Below are 15,693 nucleotides of genomic sequence, written 5' to 3'. Positions count from 1 at the left end.
AGAATGGATGGAGAAAATGTGGCACATTTACACAATGGAGTACTACTCAGCAGAAAAAAAACAATGGATTCTTGAAAATTTGCAGGAAAATGGTTGGAACTAGAAGAAACCATTCTGAGTGAGGTAACCCAATCACAAAAAGACAAACATGGTATGTACTCACTCATTTGTGGATTTTAGACATAGAGTAAAGGATTATCAGCCTACAATCCACACTGCCAGAGAAACTAGTAAACAAGGTGGACCCTAAGAGACATACATGATCCCCTGGAGATGGGGAAAGGGTCAAGATCCCCTGAGCAAATTGGGAGCACGGGAGGAGGGGGCAGCTTATTGTTTCCGCTAGCAGCCTTGGTTCATTCATTTCAGGAAGTGATAAATGTGTTAGGACTTTCTGGATGCTATAGCATGAAGAATGTTGGAAAGCACCAGTGTTTTGGAATATTAGTTTAAGATGTGTTACATTCATTTATGCTGTAGAACATTTGTTTGATGATGTGATGATGTGTTACATCTGCTTATCTCTGTAAAGCTGTGTTACTCTGCCTGCCTAAAATACCTGCTTGGTCTAATCAAGAGCTGAACAGCCAATAGCTAGGCAGGAGAGAGAAATAGGTGGAGTTGGTGGGCAGAGAGAATAAACAGGAGAAATCTAGGGAAGAGAGCAAGGAGCAAGAAAAATAGGAGAAGACAATGCCAAGGGCCAGCCGCCCAGCCACCCAGCCACATAGCCATCAATAGAGTAAGACGGAAAGAAAGATATATAGAATAAAGAAAGGTAAAAAGCCCTGAGGCAAAAAGTAGTTAAAGAGAAATGGAATAATTTAACTTAGAAAAAACTGTCTCAAAACAAGCCAGGATAAGGCCAGGCATTCGTAAGTAAGATTATTTATTTGGAAGCTGGGTGGCTGACCCTCAAAGAGAAAAGAACCAAGTACACCAGTATTTGTCCAAAGGTGTAGGATTAAGGCACCTCTAATCAAAAGGCTATCTGGATTCAAATCGAATGTGTAACCTGGTGAATTATCAACTCTATTTTCCTTTGTTTTCAAAGGAATTGAAGCATGCTGCTGTTACTAGTTTACTTAATGTTGCTTTCTCGTGGATAAATAGATCAAGTGGCCTTTTCAGCAGCTACAATGATATCTCCTGTTTCCAAACCTTTAGATTATTATTGATTAAACCAGTAGATTTCTTAATATTTAACCATTCGAACATTACTGATAGGTACTTTAGATTACTAATAGCTGCTGTTAACTAATCACTTAACAGCTTCACATTGAAACTCACAAGTCACACTTGCCAATGATTTTCACATTCCAAATTACATTTAATATGCTGTAGGAGAGTTGCTTTTTGGCAGCAGAGAGAGCATTTAAAAGCTTTTATTCACTGTGAACTCTTAACACTTGAGATAGCACTGGGATTCTTCTCTGGAGGGTTGAGTGGTGCCAGCTGTAAATACCCCTGAGCTTGGTATTTCTTGTTTCTTAATTGTGTGTAATGTGCTGTGTCTGCCCTGTGCTACGTATGTGTGTTGTATGTACTTGTTAGTCTGGGTGTGTGCACATGTGTGGATGGGAAAGCACTGTTGTGTAGCAGTTTCTTCCAAGATTAAAAAAAAAAAAAAAACCTTCTGTTTTGAAGAGAAACTTCTTAGGACATAGGATGTGCAAAGAGAGGCGAAACAACAGGATATTCTAAAAAGAGGTGAAAGACTCCACCCACAAGGAAAGCTTTTTAAGACAGGAAGGAAGCAATTCAAAATAGCTTCAGGAACTCCCTGAAAGTGACAAGAATCACTAGGCCTCTGCCTACAGAAGAGTGAACAGTAAAGACTGCTGAGAGTCACTCTCAGACAAGAGCACCTGCAAGAAGAAGCAGAGACCAGCCAAGCTGCCAAGAAAACTCTCAGATAAGCTCAGTTCCCTGGAAAAGGCACAGACCAACAGAATCACCTGGAAAGGTCACTGTCCAACCTATTGAGCTGCTTGTAGGCTGTGCTGTGTAGTCCAGGTTTTCAGCTTTTGTGATCTGTCATTCATGCTTTGAGACATTTCTGCTCCTGTGCATAAACCCTTACCCATATTTCTTCAAGAAACCCCAATAAAACTGATTAGTTGACCCTAGTAAGACTTGTTCTATTCATCAAGTTGGGATTTGGTGATATCCATACTTTGGTTCGTCATCAGTTCCTTATCTTAGGTGAGTAGATATTTATTCACATCTCCCCAGGAATAGTGTCACACAACAAGCATAGACTGTGTATGCATATGGAAACCTACCATCCATGCTGTGTATCTTTCCTCCATGGGCTTGACATTTGTTCTTTCTTTTAAAATGTGCTCCTCCTGTACATATGTCTGTGCAACACTTGCATGCCTGGTGTCTAAGGAGACACCAGGAGGGCAAGGGATCCCCTAGACCTAGAGTTTAAAATGGACATTTGAAAACCACCCTGTGGGTTCTGGGAATTGAACCCAGGTACTCTGGAAGAGGAACCAGTGCTTGTAACTGCTGATCCATCTCTTCAGCCCCCAGGCTTGATATTTCTTGCTAAATAATCTTTGGACAACTTTCTTATAATAAATAGTGTCTGTTTACATTTGACATGTTTTTGTCATCACTTTTGATCATTAATATTTTCCTACAGAGCCATCAATTTCATCTTTACTTTTGATTGGATCTCTTCAGAGTTGACTAGTCTATGATAATTATTTTAATTTCCTTTGTGGCCATGGTGATAGTTTTGTTCTTGTGGACAGTGAAGTTGCATGTGCAGTTATATAAATTTTAATCTAATATTAGAGTCTCCAAAAAATCTATTAGCACCTGTTGGTGGACAAAGACTCAACATTATTATTGAATGAAACCAACCAAGCAAAACTCCAGAAGTTTTCTCTGCATTCCCTTTTGTCTCCCATGATTTGTCAGTATTTTAGTCGACAAATATTTCTTGAATATTTAGAAAATAATGTTTTGAATGAAACAATATAGTGAAGGACAGATTTTGTTGTGCTTTGAATATGCAGAACATCCCAAATGATTGATATGTTAAAGCCTATTTTTTAAAGAAATTGTCAGTGATAGGGCATTTGGTAAATTGTTACATCAGAAGAGCAGTGATCTAGTTAATGAATGGATCCAACAATGAAATCATAATAAACTGGACTACTTATTGGTTTGTAGAATCTGTAAAAGGTTGATCTAACTGGAGAAAATTAGTGAGTAGGGTCATGCCTTTGAAAGTACATCTTTGCTCTGGACTCTTCTCTTTGTCTCTTTCCTGGCAACCATGAGATAAGAAGAATTCTCTATAAGCTGCCACTGCTGAGATGCTCTGCCTCACCACAGATCTACTGATATGAACTTGGACAGCCATGAACTGAGATCTCTAAAGCCAGGAGCCAAAATAAATCTTTCCTCCTTTAAAAATAGATTCCCAAGTATTTTACATCATGATGATGAATAACTAATATCTGAATATGAGAAACGTACCTAAAATAGTAAAAATCAGTCTCAGATATAAGCATAGATACAGACAAGATGTATATTTACTGTAGGATATTCATTGAAACAAGTTTACCGTAAGTCAAAAGAGACAGTCAGTTCTGGATGTAGCTTGAGGTTACACTGTGATATCCCTTTATATCCCAAAGATACACGACCTGAAAAACACCAAACTTACTAAGTCTAAATCACATCTCTTGATTTCTTCAGTCATTTTTCTCTACCTGGTATGTAAAATAAAAATGATATTTTCTTAAACAAGAACACATGTAATTTTGTGGAATTCTTCGGAATTTAGAGAATTTAATTCAAAAGACTAAACATAAATAACACACTATATAACTAGTTGATGAAAGACTACCCTTATATGTTCCATGGTCCTGAGCATCCCTTTACACTTTATTTTCTGTTCCATTTGTTGCCATGTTCAATAACACTAATAGTAAATACATTATGCTTAGCTCCTATTCCAGCTGTTAACTAATTGCCTTTACACACAAAATCCACCTCCATTGCATGTTCTGTGATAAAGAAGTCAAATCATATACATATAATTTTCTGTTGTCAACTGGCATAATGTCAATGGAGGGCACTAGAGAGACACTAAAAGAGAAAGGAATTTCTCTTTCTCTGCTGCTGTAGGTGGACTCCATCACACATGCAATTCTGCAGTGTCCTGACCCAGAAGTGCACATGGTTTCTACAGCACTAGGTTTCTGGTAACCAGAGTACAGACAGACTCCCTTGTACTAGAAACACATGGAATCTCCCCAAGTGATGCCTCCCTAGAGTGTTCTTGTGTAGCTCAGCATCTCCTCCTAGACAGCTTCATAGTCTTAACTAATTTTGCCTTCCAGTAAGCCACATTCATTCTTTCTAGAATGTCTGAATTATGGACACAAGGAGGGGTATGTGAGTCAGTTTTGCATCATTGTAATGAAATATTGGACATAGGCTACTTATGAAGTAAAAAAAGATTTTTATATTGGCTCATGGTTCTGAAGTGTCAAGTCCAAGATCAAGTCTATCTGTTGATTTGGGCTACTGTCCAGGCCACTTATTAGGCCAAATGACCTTGTCTGAAATCAGAAAGAAAAAAGACTGAGTCACTAAAGTCATGTAATTCCTTTCCAGGGCTAGGCGCCAATGACTTGAGTACCTCTCACTCAGTGCCTCTTCAGGATCTACCAAAAATCTAAATAGCACCACTGTGGGCATTAACTCTTCACTTACATGGGCTTTAAGGGAATTTTCTGCACCCAGACTATTGCAAAAGAGAAGGGGGGTTTCCCAAGGCTTGGGTAATCTGTGTCCTTTAGTCATCAACCTGATATCTAGTAGTGGTTATCTACCTAAACTACTATTTTTGTAATTTGAGTCCTTTTTATTCCTTACTAGCTATTAAGAGCTGAATTTTGTCCTCTCCAAAGTCACATTTTGAAGTCCCAACCCTAAGTATTTCAGAAGGTTACAATTTGGGGGAAGTGGGATGTTTGAAAATTTAAATAAAACATTAATGTGCTTCCTTGTTCTTAAAAGAATAAATTGGAATATAAACACAGATAAAAGGAAAATCATATGAAGACACAGAAGGAAAACAATACAGAAACACCAAAGGGAAGACAGGCAGGAGCCAAGGAGAAGGGCCTCAGAAGAATGTAGTACTGCCAACACCCTGGTCTTGACCTTATAGCTTCCAGAATTGTGAAAAAAATAATTTTATTTCATGCAAATACTCCAATTGTAGAACCTTATGATGTAGCACAACTAGAAAACTAGTATGTTGTAAAATCCTCGATAGATCTAATTAATTACTAAAGTCAAAAACCTTTAAATGTCCTTAGATCAAACTACTGTCTAGTTTATGTCTCATGATTGGACTCTGACCAACTCTGACCTGCCTTGTACACATATTGTTTTCTTTAACAATTTCTATCTCTGTTTTTCACTAACTTTAAAGTTATATCCTGTTATGCAATTTTCCCTCAAAGTTGTCTTCTATAGACCCCATTGTTTTTCCTGCTACTTACAGTCTTGAAACATTTTTTCTTTCCATTTCTTTTCTACATGTTTCCAGTTCACTTTTTACCTCTTTATATTTTCTTAAATTATTTTAAGCCTGGCATTTTTTCAGGTTTTCTTACTTTACTATGTGAAATTTTATAGACACCATGGCTGTGTTTATGTGAAATGCTAAACGATTGCTTAGTATAACTTCTGACGAGTACCCATTGGCAGTCTTAGTACTTGTTGTATTAAGCTATAGCCTTGGTCATTTCTAAATAAGTTTTTACAGGGCTTTAATTTACTGAAAAGGGTCTCAAAGTACATGGAAAAAACAAGCAATTTCCATGACCAAAGGTTTGTTATCTAAGAAAACACCCACCTGGGAACTCTACAAAGTATCTCTACGTTGTAGAGTGGTATGTTCCATGTAAATGCGATGCTATTCATATAGCCAAGCCATCTGTTAATTCAGCTCAATGACCAGCAATAAAAAGTGAAACGCCACTTGCTATCACTCCTTTACCAGGCCATAGTACACCCCCTTCTTCATGAAATGGTGGCTTTGTTTTCAAATCCTTTCTTTCACCTTGCCTCCTCTGCAATTTTATGAAAATAGGATAAAGTTTCATTTCCTTCATAAGTCTGTCTATTTTTCATAACTTTGTAATTTCAGTTAAGAATATTATTTGAGCTGGCCATAATTGTGAACACCGGTATTCCCCAATACTCAAGAAGCTGAAGCAGGAAGAGTGTAAATTCAAGGCCACCCTAGACTACATGGTAAGACCCCACGTCAAAAAAAAAAGTATGTTAAAGTCCTTCAAATATGAGCTGTGTAGTTTGAAAAACTTAAATTTTGTTCACTTTCTCGCTAACATTACACACACACACACACACACACACACACACACACACACACACACACACAATAGAGCAATTCTTAGAATATATTTTCTAGTATTTTAAGCTTTATGTTCAAATTGATTTCAGCCATGAGAAAGGGGTAAAATTACTTTTACCATCTTTAACCGAGTTGACTTGTCTCTGACACTTCACATGGTCTAGCTATAACTAAGCATGATAAGAATTCAAGTGTACTGTCTCCTCAATGCCATGGACTGCTTCTGATCAACTGTTCAGCACAGGAACTAGATTTAGTCTCAAAATCTTCTTCCCCCCAGTTTTTCAGACACCATTACCAATCAATCAAAGCTGAGCCATGGCAAGAAAATTATTTGCCATACTGTGTCTCCATCTATGATTCTTGCATAAATAAGTAATTTACTTGTGAGATCCCTCATAACTTCAAACAGAGTCACTCCGAAAGTTGATTTTAGGGAGCTCTTCCCAGTGACAATCATCTCTGCTAATGTTTATACTTTCCAAAGTGAAACTTGGTTGATAACCTGGATTTCCAACATGATCCATAGTGGGACAAATTTCAAAATTGTCACTGCTAAAGCACAGATATGACTCAGTGAAATTCAAGAGAGGAACACTACTGATGGTGGCCTCCAGGCACCAACTTTTGCAAATCCTTCATAGATATTTAAGGTTCTAGCTAGAATTTACAATCTGCAGATGATGGAAAAACTCTCAGGCTTCATATTTATTTGGTACTGCCTAAAATTAGCTAAACTCTGGCTTTGGATTTATAGCCTGGTTTTCTGAAAAAAAAATCCTATGTTTTGCAACACTACCAATGAAAACAATCAACAAATTTTGTATCTATTCTCTTTTCACAGATAATTTTAAAACAAGTGCAGTAGAAAATATATCTGGGGCCTGTTGAGAAGGCTCAGTGATTGAAAGCAATTCCTGTTCTTCTAGAGGTCCCTGATTCAGATCTCAGCATCCACATTGCAGTTTACAACCTAACCTAACCTCTAACTCCAGTTTCAGGGCATCCAGTGCTATCTTCTGGCCTCCTGAAGCACAGCACACACAAGGAACACATGAATATACCAAAGCTCACTCAATATATATATAAAGTAACATTAAAATCAATATTTAAAAAGGTTAAATCTGAGATTTATTTTTCCAACTTGTTTTATTTATGAGAGGTATTTTTGTTTGTTTTTATCTTCAACAGACACCCCAAAGTCTTAGAACATACCACAGAGGTTATAGGCACACATTGAAGCAAAGGGCTACATAGTTCTTCCATTCATTCTTACATACCTGTGGAGCGACTCCCGTGTGTCAGGCATTCTTCTAAAACCACATGTAATGTACACATGCATAGCATAACAGTAACCTCCACACACAAAAAAATCACTTTCTCTATTGCTGTTTTCTTTCTAATGGACAACTGAAGACACTGGGAACTCGGCTCTCCAGTCATTCCTAAGACATAGACAAAAATATACACTGAAGTGCAGGAGCTGCCATTTTTATTGAAGACTGTTCTAAGTTCATTCACTAACACATGATATGGGAGGGAAGCTTCCCTCTTACCTCAAGCAATTACAGAACTCTTGAAAGCTAGTGTGCATTCTCTGGGCTTTGTGAGGAATAGAGTTACTCCTCACTGAATAACAAAGCAAGGAAAGTGTAGCTTGATCTGCCTAGAGAACAAAAAGTGTTTATCAGAAGTAAATTTAACATGTGGAAAGCAAAGTCTCTCTTCCAGGGATCAGACACTAGGCCTGTGGAATGGTGAAGGGTGCTGAGTGAGTTGGTTCATTGGTCATTGGTTACACCAAAAGCCCCTGCCACAAATGAAGTCCTCTCAATCCCCAGAGGTTGGAGGCTATAGATAACCAAGTAGAGTAGAAGGGTGCCACCTGGAAGCAGCAGGCCTCAGTCAGAAACTGCAGGTCAAGTTCTCAGGGAGACAGTTTCTACACTGAAGAATTTTACACTGAGCCTTGGAGACCTCTATAGCCATGCAGCACCATCCTTGCTTTAAACAACAAAGTCCAGATAGGTTTACCTTTGGCTGTTTCCCTCTTGTGAGTTAATATTAAAGGGCCTGTGGCAGTAACTATTCAGTTGAAAATGAAATAAGCCAGAAAATTTCACATCTGCAGACATCCTCCGTACTTCACCTCCCAACTCTCCTGAGCCTAAGGGGAAAAATTTAAACTGAACAAAATGTTAGACTTTTGATTTATGTCTACACTGTCTTTTTAATTATTTAATAGGCCAAAAAAATCCTTGGAACATGGCTGAAGTCTCATCACAGGGGCTAGAAAGAACAAGAAATAAGTTGTGGCCTGTGGAGATAGCTCTGTGGTAGATTATTTCTTAGTATGCTTGAAGGTCTGGGTGCAATCCGCCTAACACACACACACACACACACACACACACACACACACACACACACACACACACACACACCACAAAAGTTACAGTGCTTCCTGCTTTTCCTAGATTCATTCAGTAAACCTCTTAAGTAAATCCAGCTTGTGAAAAAGGAGAAAGAAACACACAGGAAGGCTCCGAGTTAGAACAAAGTGTCAAAACTGAAATTTTTCAATATAAAATGTGAAATTATACTTCTTAGCCAATTTCTAAAGAATTCATGGAATAAAAGATTAGAAGTACATAGAAAAAAGTATATATTCACTCTTAGCAGGCCTTATTTCTAGGATTTTTAAATAGTTCTAGTTATGCCTACCATCTAGTCTCAGAATGAGAAGGCTGTAAGCAGAAAAGACAAAGATCTCAGATGAATAATTCTTTTCACTTTTTTTCTACAGCTGAGTTTGAAGAGGAAGCCCATATAAAGGTTCAACAGTGATCAAATGAGGTTTCTACCACCTGTGCACTCGGATTCCAAGTTCATGAAAATTAAGAGATAAGTGAACCACACATTAAATATAATTGGTGTTTTATATCAGTATGCCCCTACAGCACAGACTCAGATATTTAAGACAGGTCTTGCACTTATCATAGAGACAAACTTTCTGAACTCATGAAGGACAGCTATGACATGGACAGGCCCTACCTTTCAAAAGGAAAATGAAGGCATAACTTCAAAATGATAGCTGGGTCATCTTAACAAACATGTTCATAGTTTCATTAGCAGTCCAGTGCATGAAAAGTCAGTGGTGCTTTGTTTAGGATTAGTAGGTCAGACATGTGTAAGACATTCCATGACAGCCTGCCAGACATTCTTGATGCAAAGGGAAGAAACCAGACTTTAATCCTAGCCTTGAAGGACACACTCAGCTCATAAATAAAGCGGGCAAATATCTTCAAGTGTCACTGTGTGAATTCTCCACTTAGGAGAAAGCAAACAAAAGCATTTATTCTCCACTTCCTTTCCTGGAGGATGAGTCCTAAACATATGGAAACAGTAACAAAAGAAAAGGATGAGAAGGAGAAGGCATCTTCTATCGAACTGTTGAAAAATGGGAGGATACAATTCATTCTGCAAGTGAAGAAAGCATACTACAAATGGCTTTGTAAGTGGACTTAAATCAATAAAAAGCTTGGGGTGTGGCTCCAGGGAAAAATTAGAAAAGCTCAGAGGAATAAAAACAAAAGCAAACTAATTAGGCAAAAGTATAACTGGGTGGACAAAAATAGAATTCATGGGACACAAGTCATTTTTTCATACAAAGACAACAGATTTAATCCCTGTAGCTGGACTCACAAGAGAACAGGAATGGAGTACAGGATCCCAGTGACTCTAAAACTGTTTTGACCTGGGGACAAAGGGGAAGCACAGGAACCTAAGGGGTCTCAAGGGGATTACACAAGAGAGAGACAGGCTGTCTTATAGAGTTTCAAAACTTTCCACAAATGTTCTCCTAACTAAAACATGTCTTCACTGTGATAATACAACCATCCCATGATCCTCTCCACAACTGGAAGTCGGTCTTTTTCCTTAAGTAATTGGGCAATAGGAAGAGATGAAATTGTGAATGTTCTTTGTTCCAAATTTCCATCAATAACTCATGACAGCCTTTTACCACACTTATTGCCAATACTTAACTGGCCATGCTACTATTTCTGATGCCTGCAGCCCATGGACTAATCTTTCTATTGGCTTTAACTCCTAGCTAGTCACTCAACTGAATACTTGTGTGTAGAACCCCTCAATCCCAGTGACAATTACTATTTCATCTTACACATTAACACAGCTTCACAGCTGGGATTTATTATAGAACATTGTCTTACCTACAAATTAACTAAATCTGTGCATCTATACAACATTTTTTATTGCTGCACTGTACTGATTTATTTTTTAAACTTCTTTGTGATCTCTGATCATTGGATACTAAACAAGAACAAGTTTAAATACAAACTTAATATATGACCTTATATTAATTGTTCTACAAACCTTAGGAGTTTTATATGTGTGAATGTTTTGTCTGCATATATGTATGCACACCACATGCATGCCTGGTGGTTGTTGCAGAGGCCAGAAGAGAGTGTCTGATCCCTTAATTCTGGAGCTACAGGCAGTTGTTATGAGCTGCCATGTGGGTATTGGGAATCAAACCCAGATCCTTTGGAGGAGTAGCCAGTGCTCTTTACAACAGAGCTTACCCAACCCTCCAGCCCCAGGATGTTTTGAGGATGTTTGTATGACAACATAACAGCTTTGTCTGCTGTTACTCTTCACACTCAACTCTATTAAAACTCCACACCCACACAGAAACAAGAGAAAGACAAACACTTAAAACAATACTGTAAGCTACCAATGAGAACAAATTGCAAGTCAGAGGGGAACTCCAGCTTAGCTACAGTGTCAGTCAACATGGATGAGGAAACATTTTTGGACTATAAATCACATCTTTCACAATATGATTAAAACGCCATAAAAAAGCCCTGCCTCCAAAGGGGAGGAAAAGCCCTTGACATGTCCTCAATATGTGTCTCCAACTCTTGAGATAGGAACTACAATAATCAGTCAGTCAAGTGACTGTTTTCCAACTATATCAGCTGAAGCCAAAAACATAACCAGCAGTGTTTTGATTTTTTTACTTCGTTGTTCCTTTTCTACCTGTGTCTTGGGTCCTTGTGGTTCCCCCTTGACCCCAGATCAAGACAGTTTTAGAGTCAGTGCGATCCAGTACTCCCTTTCTGTCTCTTTTGAGTCTAGCTACAGAAATTAAATCACATTCTGTTGTATTCATATGAAGAAATTTACTTGGGTCCCATGAATTTTACTTTCTCCACCCTGTCCTAGGTTTATGAACCTAGAAAGCAGACATTATAATGAGAGACAGTGCATCCAGTCATTCATAGCTGCTTGAGGATGCCCAGGTGAAAAAAAAAACAGTGAGAAATAGAAAAGAGAAAAAGTACAGAGTTAGCACATAAGAGGGTACAAGTGTTCATATCACACCATACCAATACCAAAACCAAACCAAACCAAAAATATCCAGTGTTCTAGTTAATCAGCAACCCCCCCAAAAAAAAACTCACAACAATCCAGCAAACCAGCATACAATAAACATATTCCAATGAAATGGTAGCAGACTCTTTGTAATAAATAAAGCTCTCTTTTAGAAGAGTGAACTGACTACTTACATTCCAAGGCAAAGTAGATGATGGAGCCTCTATAAAGCAGATGAAATCACAAGGAGAAAGTGTAAGAAATTCCCAAATGCAAATCATTACTTATGATAGTGATTAAAAGGACAGAGACTAAAGAAAACTGAAATTTAATCTAAGAATATTTTTTTTTAAAAAAAAAGCCAGATGCAGTGGTACACACCTTTAATCCCATCACTTGGGAGGCAAAGGCAGGCAGATCTCTGTGAGTTTGAGGCCAACCTGGTCTACAAAGAGTGTTCCAGGACAGCCAGGACTATTACACAGAGAAACTCTGTCTTGAAAAACCAAAACCAACCAACAAACAAACAAAACATAAAATTTACCAACTCAATGGGGGGGTTCATCTTGAAAATTCAAAATTATTCCAATATTCAAATAATACTTTAATCATCCTATTAGTAGACAAAATAAGAAATAATGACCATCTCACTAGAAACACTAAAAACATTTAGTAAAGCCCAACATTTGGTGGCTGGCAAGATGGCTTAATGGGTAGCTGCCAAACTTGATGACCTAAGTTTCATCCATGGGATCCAAGTGGTAGAAAAAGGAAAGAACTAACTCTTGAAAGTTGACCTCTGACTTCCACACATATGTGCCATGACATGTATATATGTGAACATGTGCACATGTGCACACACACACACACACACACACACACACACACACACACGCACACGCACACGCACACGCACACGCACACGCACACTCAAAAAACAAACAAAATTAATTTAAAAACAAAACACTCTGAATCACTGGATAAAGTACTTGTCGTGTACCAGATCCAGAACTCAGGTCTCCAGAGTCCACATAAAATCCAGGTAATGGCAGCCACAAAAAATCCCAGAACTCAGGAGCCAGAGATGGCGGTGGGAGCAGGGTTGGGATAGTGTTCCAAGGGGAAACTGGCTAGGTAACCAGCCTGAATCAACAGGTTCTGAGTTCAGTGAGAGACCCTGTTTCAGTAAAGTGGAGAGTGATCCAGGAAGACACCAACATCAACTTCTAGCTTCCTCATGCATTTGCATGTATGTATATCCACAGCTACACACAAATACGAGCTCATACTGTGAGAACACATGTGTATACATATATGTACACACACACACACACACACACACACACACACACACAAATAATATTTATTCATGAAAAAACCTGTGGGAAAATAAAAAATAAATGTCAAAGTTTTTAACATAATAGAGTATTCCTGCTTAACTTTCTCCCTGACCCCTCCATCACTAACTACTCATAATAAAACTATACTGGATAATTTTATGATGGACTGAATGTTTACATGGAGAATGTTTTTGACTAGTGTAAGGTGGCAAAAGAAATTTAAGGTATACAAATTGAAAAGAAAGAAATACAACTATTTGCCCATAACATTTTTCATGTTTATTTATAGTGTGTGTGTACACACACATTTCTATGACCATGAGTCATGCCACATACATGCAGTTCTTAGGACAAATTTGCCAAAGTTGGCTCTGTCTTTCTACCATGTGATTCCCAGTGGCTGAATTCAGGTTATCAAGCTTGATGGTAAGCACCTTTACCCAGTAAGCTTTCACATGACATTCTGAAGTAAGCAGAATATCATAAATAATTGATAAAATATCTCTACATAAAGTTTTCAGGGATGCCAGATCCAATGTGAATATTCAAAAGTCAATCATATTCCTATATATTCACAATAGTATTTGATATTTGAAGTAAACCAAACAAATGCTAACTACCATATAACAAAAAGTCAGAATTGATGATGCACATCTATAATCCAGAATTTGAGAGGGGGATATAGACACCAAGGCCAGAAAGGCCTATGTAGTGAATTTGAAACAAAGTTGTGTGACTTTGCTTCAAATTAAAAACTAAATGCTTATCTTTAAAAATTAATGTAAGAAAATCTAACAAAATATGAACACATCTGTAGGCTGAAAACAATTCAACAATAAAAGAAATTAAAGAAGATTTAAATAAATAGGAAGGTATGCTACAGCTACAAAATAGAATACTTTGTTGTCAGAATATCAACTCCCAATTTCAACTAAGAGCACAACAGTCTCAGCAGATGTCCAAGCAAGATTTTTGTAGACCTACAAAAATTTATATGAAATGGTAATAGAACTGCCAAGAAAATTCTGAATACAAGGAAGTTTTAAAAACCTCCAGTTTATAATTGAAAACAAAAAATAAAAAAATAAAAATGAGAGGAAATGACCAATCCTAGGTATGGTTGAGGAGAAAGTTTATTATAGATAAAAGGGAGAGCATAGGTAGAGGCAGGGACATCTAGGAGAGTCCAGAGTGAGCTGAGCTATGTGGGAGGGGGGAGAGGGAGAGGGAGATGAGAAAGGAGAAGGGAGAGAGGACAGCCAGGTGCAGCTGCCAGGAGGGCAAAAGATTAAAAAAAAAAGTGGGGCAGGTAACTGAAATGCCTTATTATATAGGGAAGACCCTCTTGGGGGAGGGCAGCCAAGCCCCTGAGCTGGAGAATTTAGGGTAGGGTGGAGTATGCCAGCCATACCCTGTAACAGGTAGGGATGTAGGGATTGCTGGTAGAACCTGGAGATCAGATCTGTTTTGATATGTTAAATAGGCACCTCAGCATTTTGTCCCAGGTTTGAAACTTAACAGCAATAAGTCAGAAGACTTTGATATTAGCAAAAGGAGCATAGTTGCCATGTGAAGATCATAACACCTGAAGGATACTAGAATCAGAAAATCATCCTAGTTTCTACATAACCTCAGACACAGGAGCGAAGCCATTAGGACATTTTGCCTTCCCATCCATCCCACCACAGCCACAGATAAGCCCAGAAAAGGACAGCAGAGGCAGCAGGTAGAAAAGGCCAGCAACATCGCCCACCCACAGAACTCTGAAGAGTTGATATTGTTATTTTAGTAATTTACCCAACAATAGAGAATTGACTTAACAGTAAATTTTGAGCTCTCTCTCTGTCTCTCTCTCTGTCTCTCTCTCTTTCTCTCTCTCTCTCTCTCTCTCTCTCTCTCTCTCTCTCTCTCTAGGTTTTTATACAGTGACTCATAACTTAGGCTAGCTTCAAACTCCCTATGTCATCCAGGATAATCTTGGACTCCCGATCTTTTTGCCTTCACCATCACCCAGTGCTGTGATTATATGTGTGCAGGACCACATCTGGTAAAGCAGAATCTCTCTAGTGACCCAAATGTCCTTAAAATCACTCTGCTACTCAGCCTGGGCTCTAATTCATGGATTATTCTGCCTTAGCTGATAATATAGCTTGGATTATAGGAATACATCACTGTACCAGGTTAGTACTATTGTAATTCTAACATCAAATGAGAGCAGTGGAAATATACCAGGGAAGCCAGATTGAGATACTGGTGATCTTATCCAGTAGTGTTCAAATTGCTTACTCTTGCAAATTAAAAAAAAAAGTATGCTCATGAGAACACATTGTCCAGGGCCTTTGAAGGCATATGTAATAAGATGGAATCTGAAGTTTCAGTCAAGGTCTGTTAGACAAGTGTCTCTGTTAGACATCACAATTAATGTTGAAACACTAACAATTTACTATTTTTAAATCATATGAAATAAAAGAACTGCTACATTCATAGTAACATTGCTCTAAACATCTTGCTTAGCAGCTTAGTGATAATATTTTAATGCTT

This window comes from Cricetulus griseus, chromosome 5 (assembly GCF_003668045.3).
Source record: "Cricetulus griseus strain 17A/GY chromosome 5, alternate assembly CriGri-PICRH-1.0, whole genome shotgun sequence".
Taxonomy (NCBI): Eukaryota; Metazoa; Chordata; class Mammalia; order Rodentia; family Cricetidae; genus Cricetulus; species Cricetulus griseus.
This window is presented reverse-complemented; position numbering follows the sequence as displayed.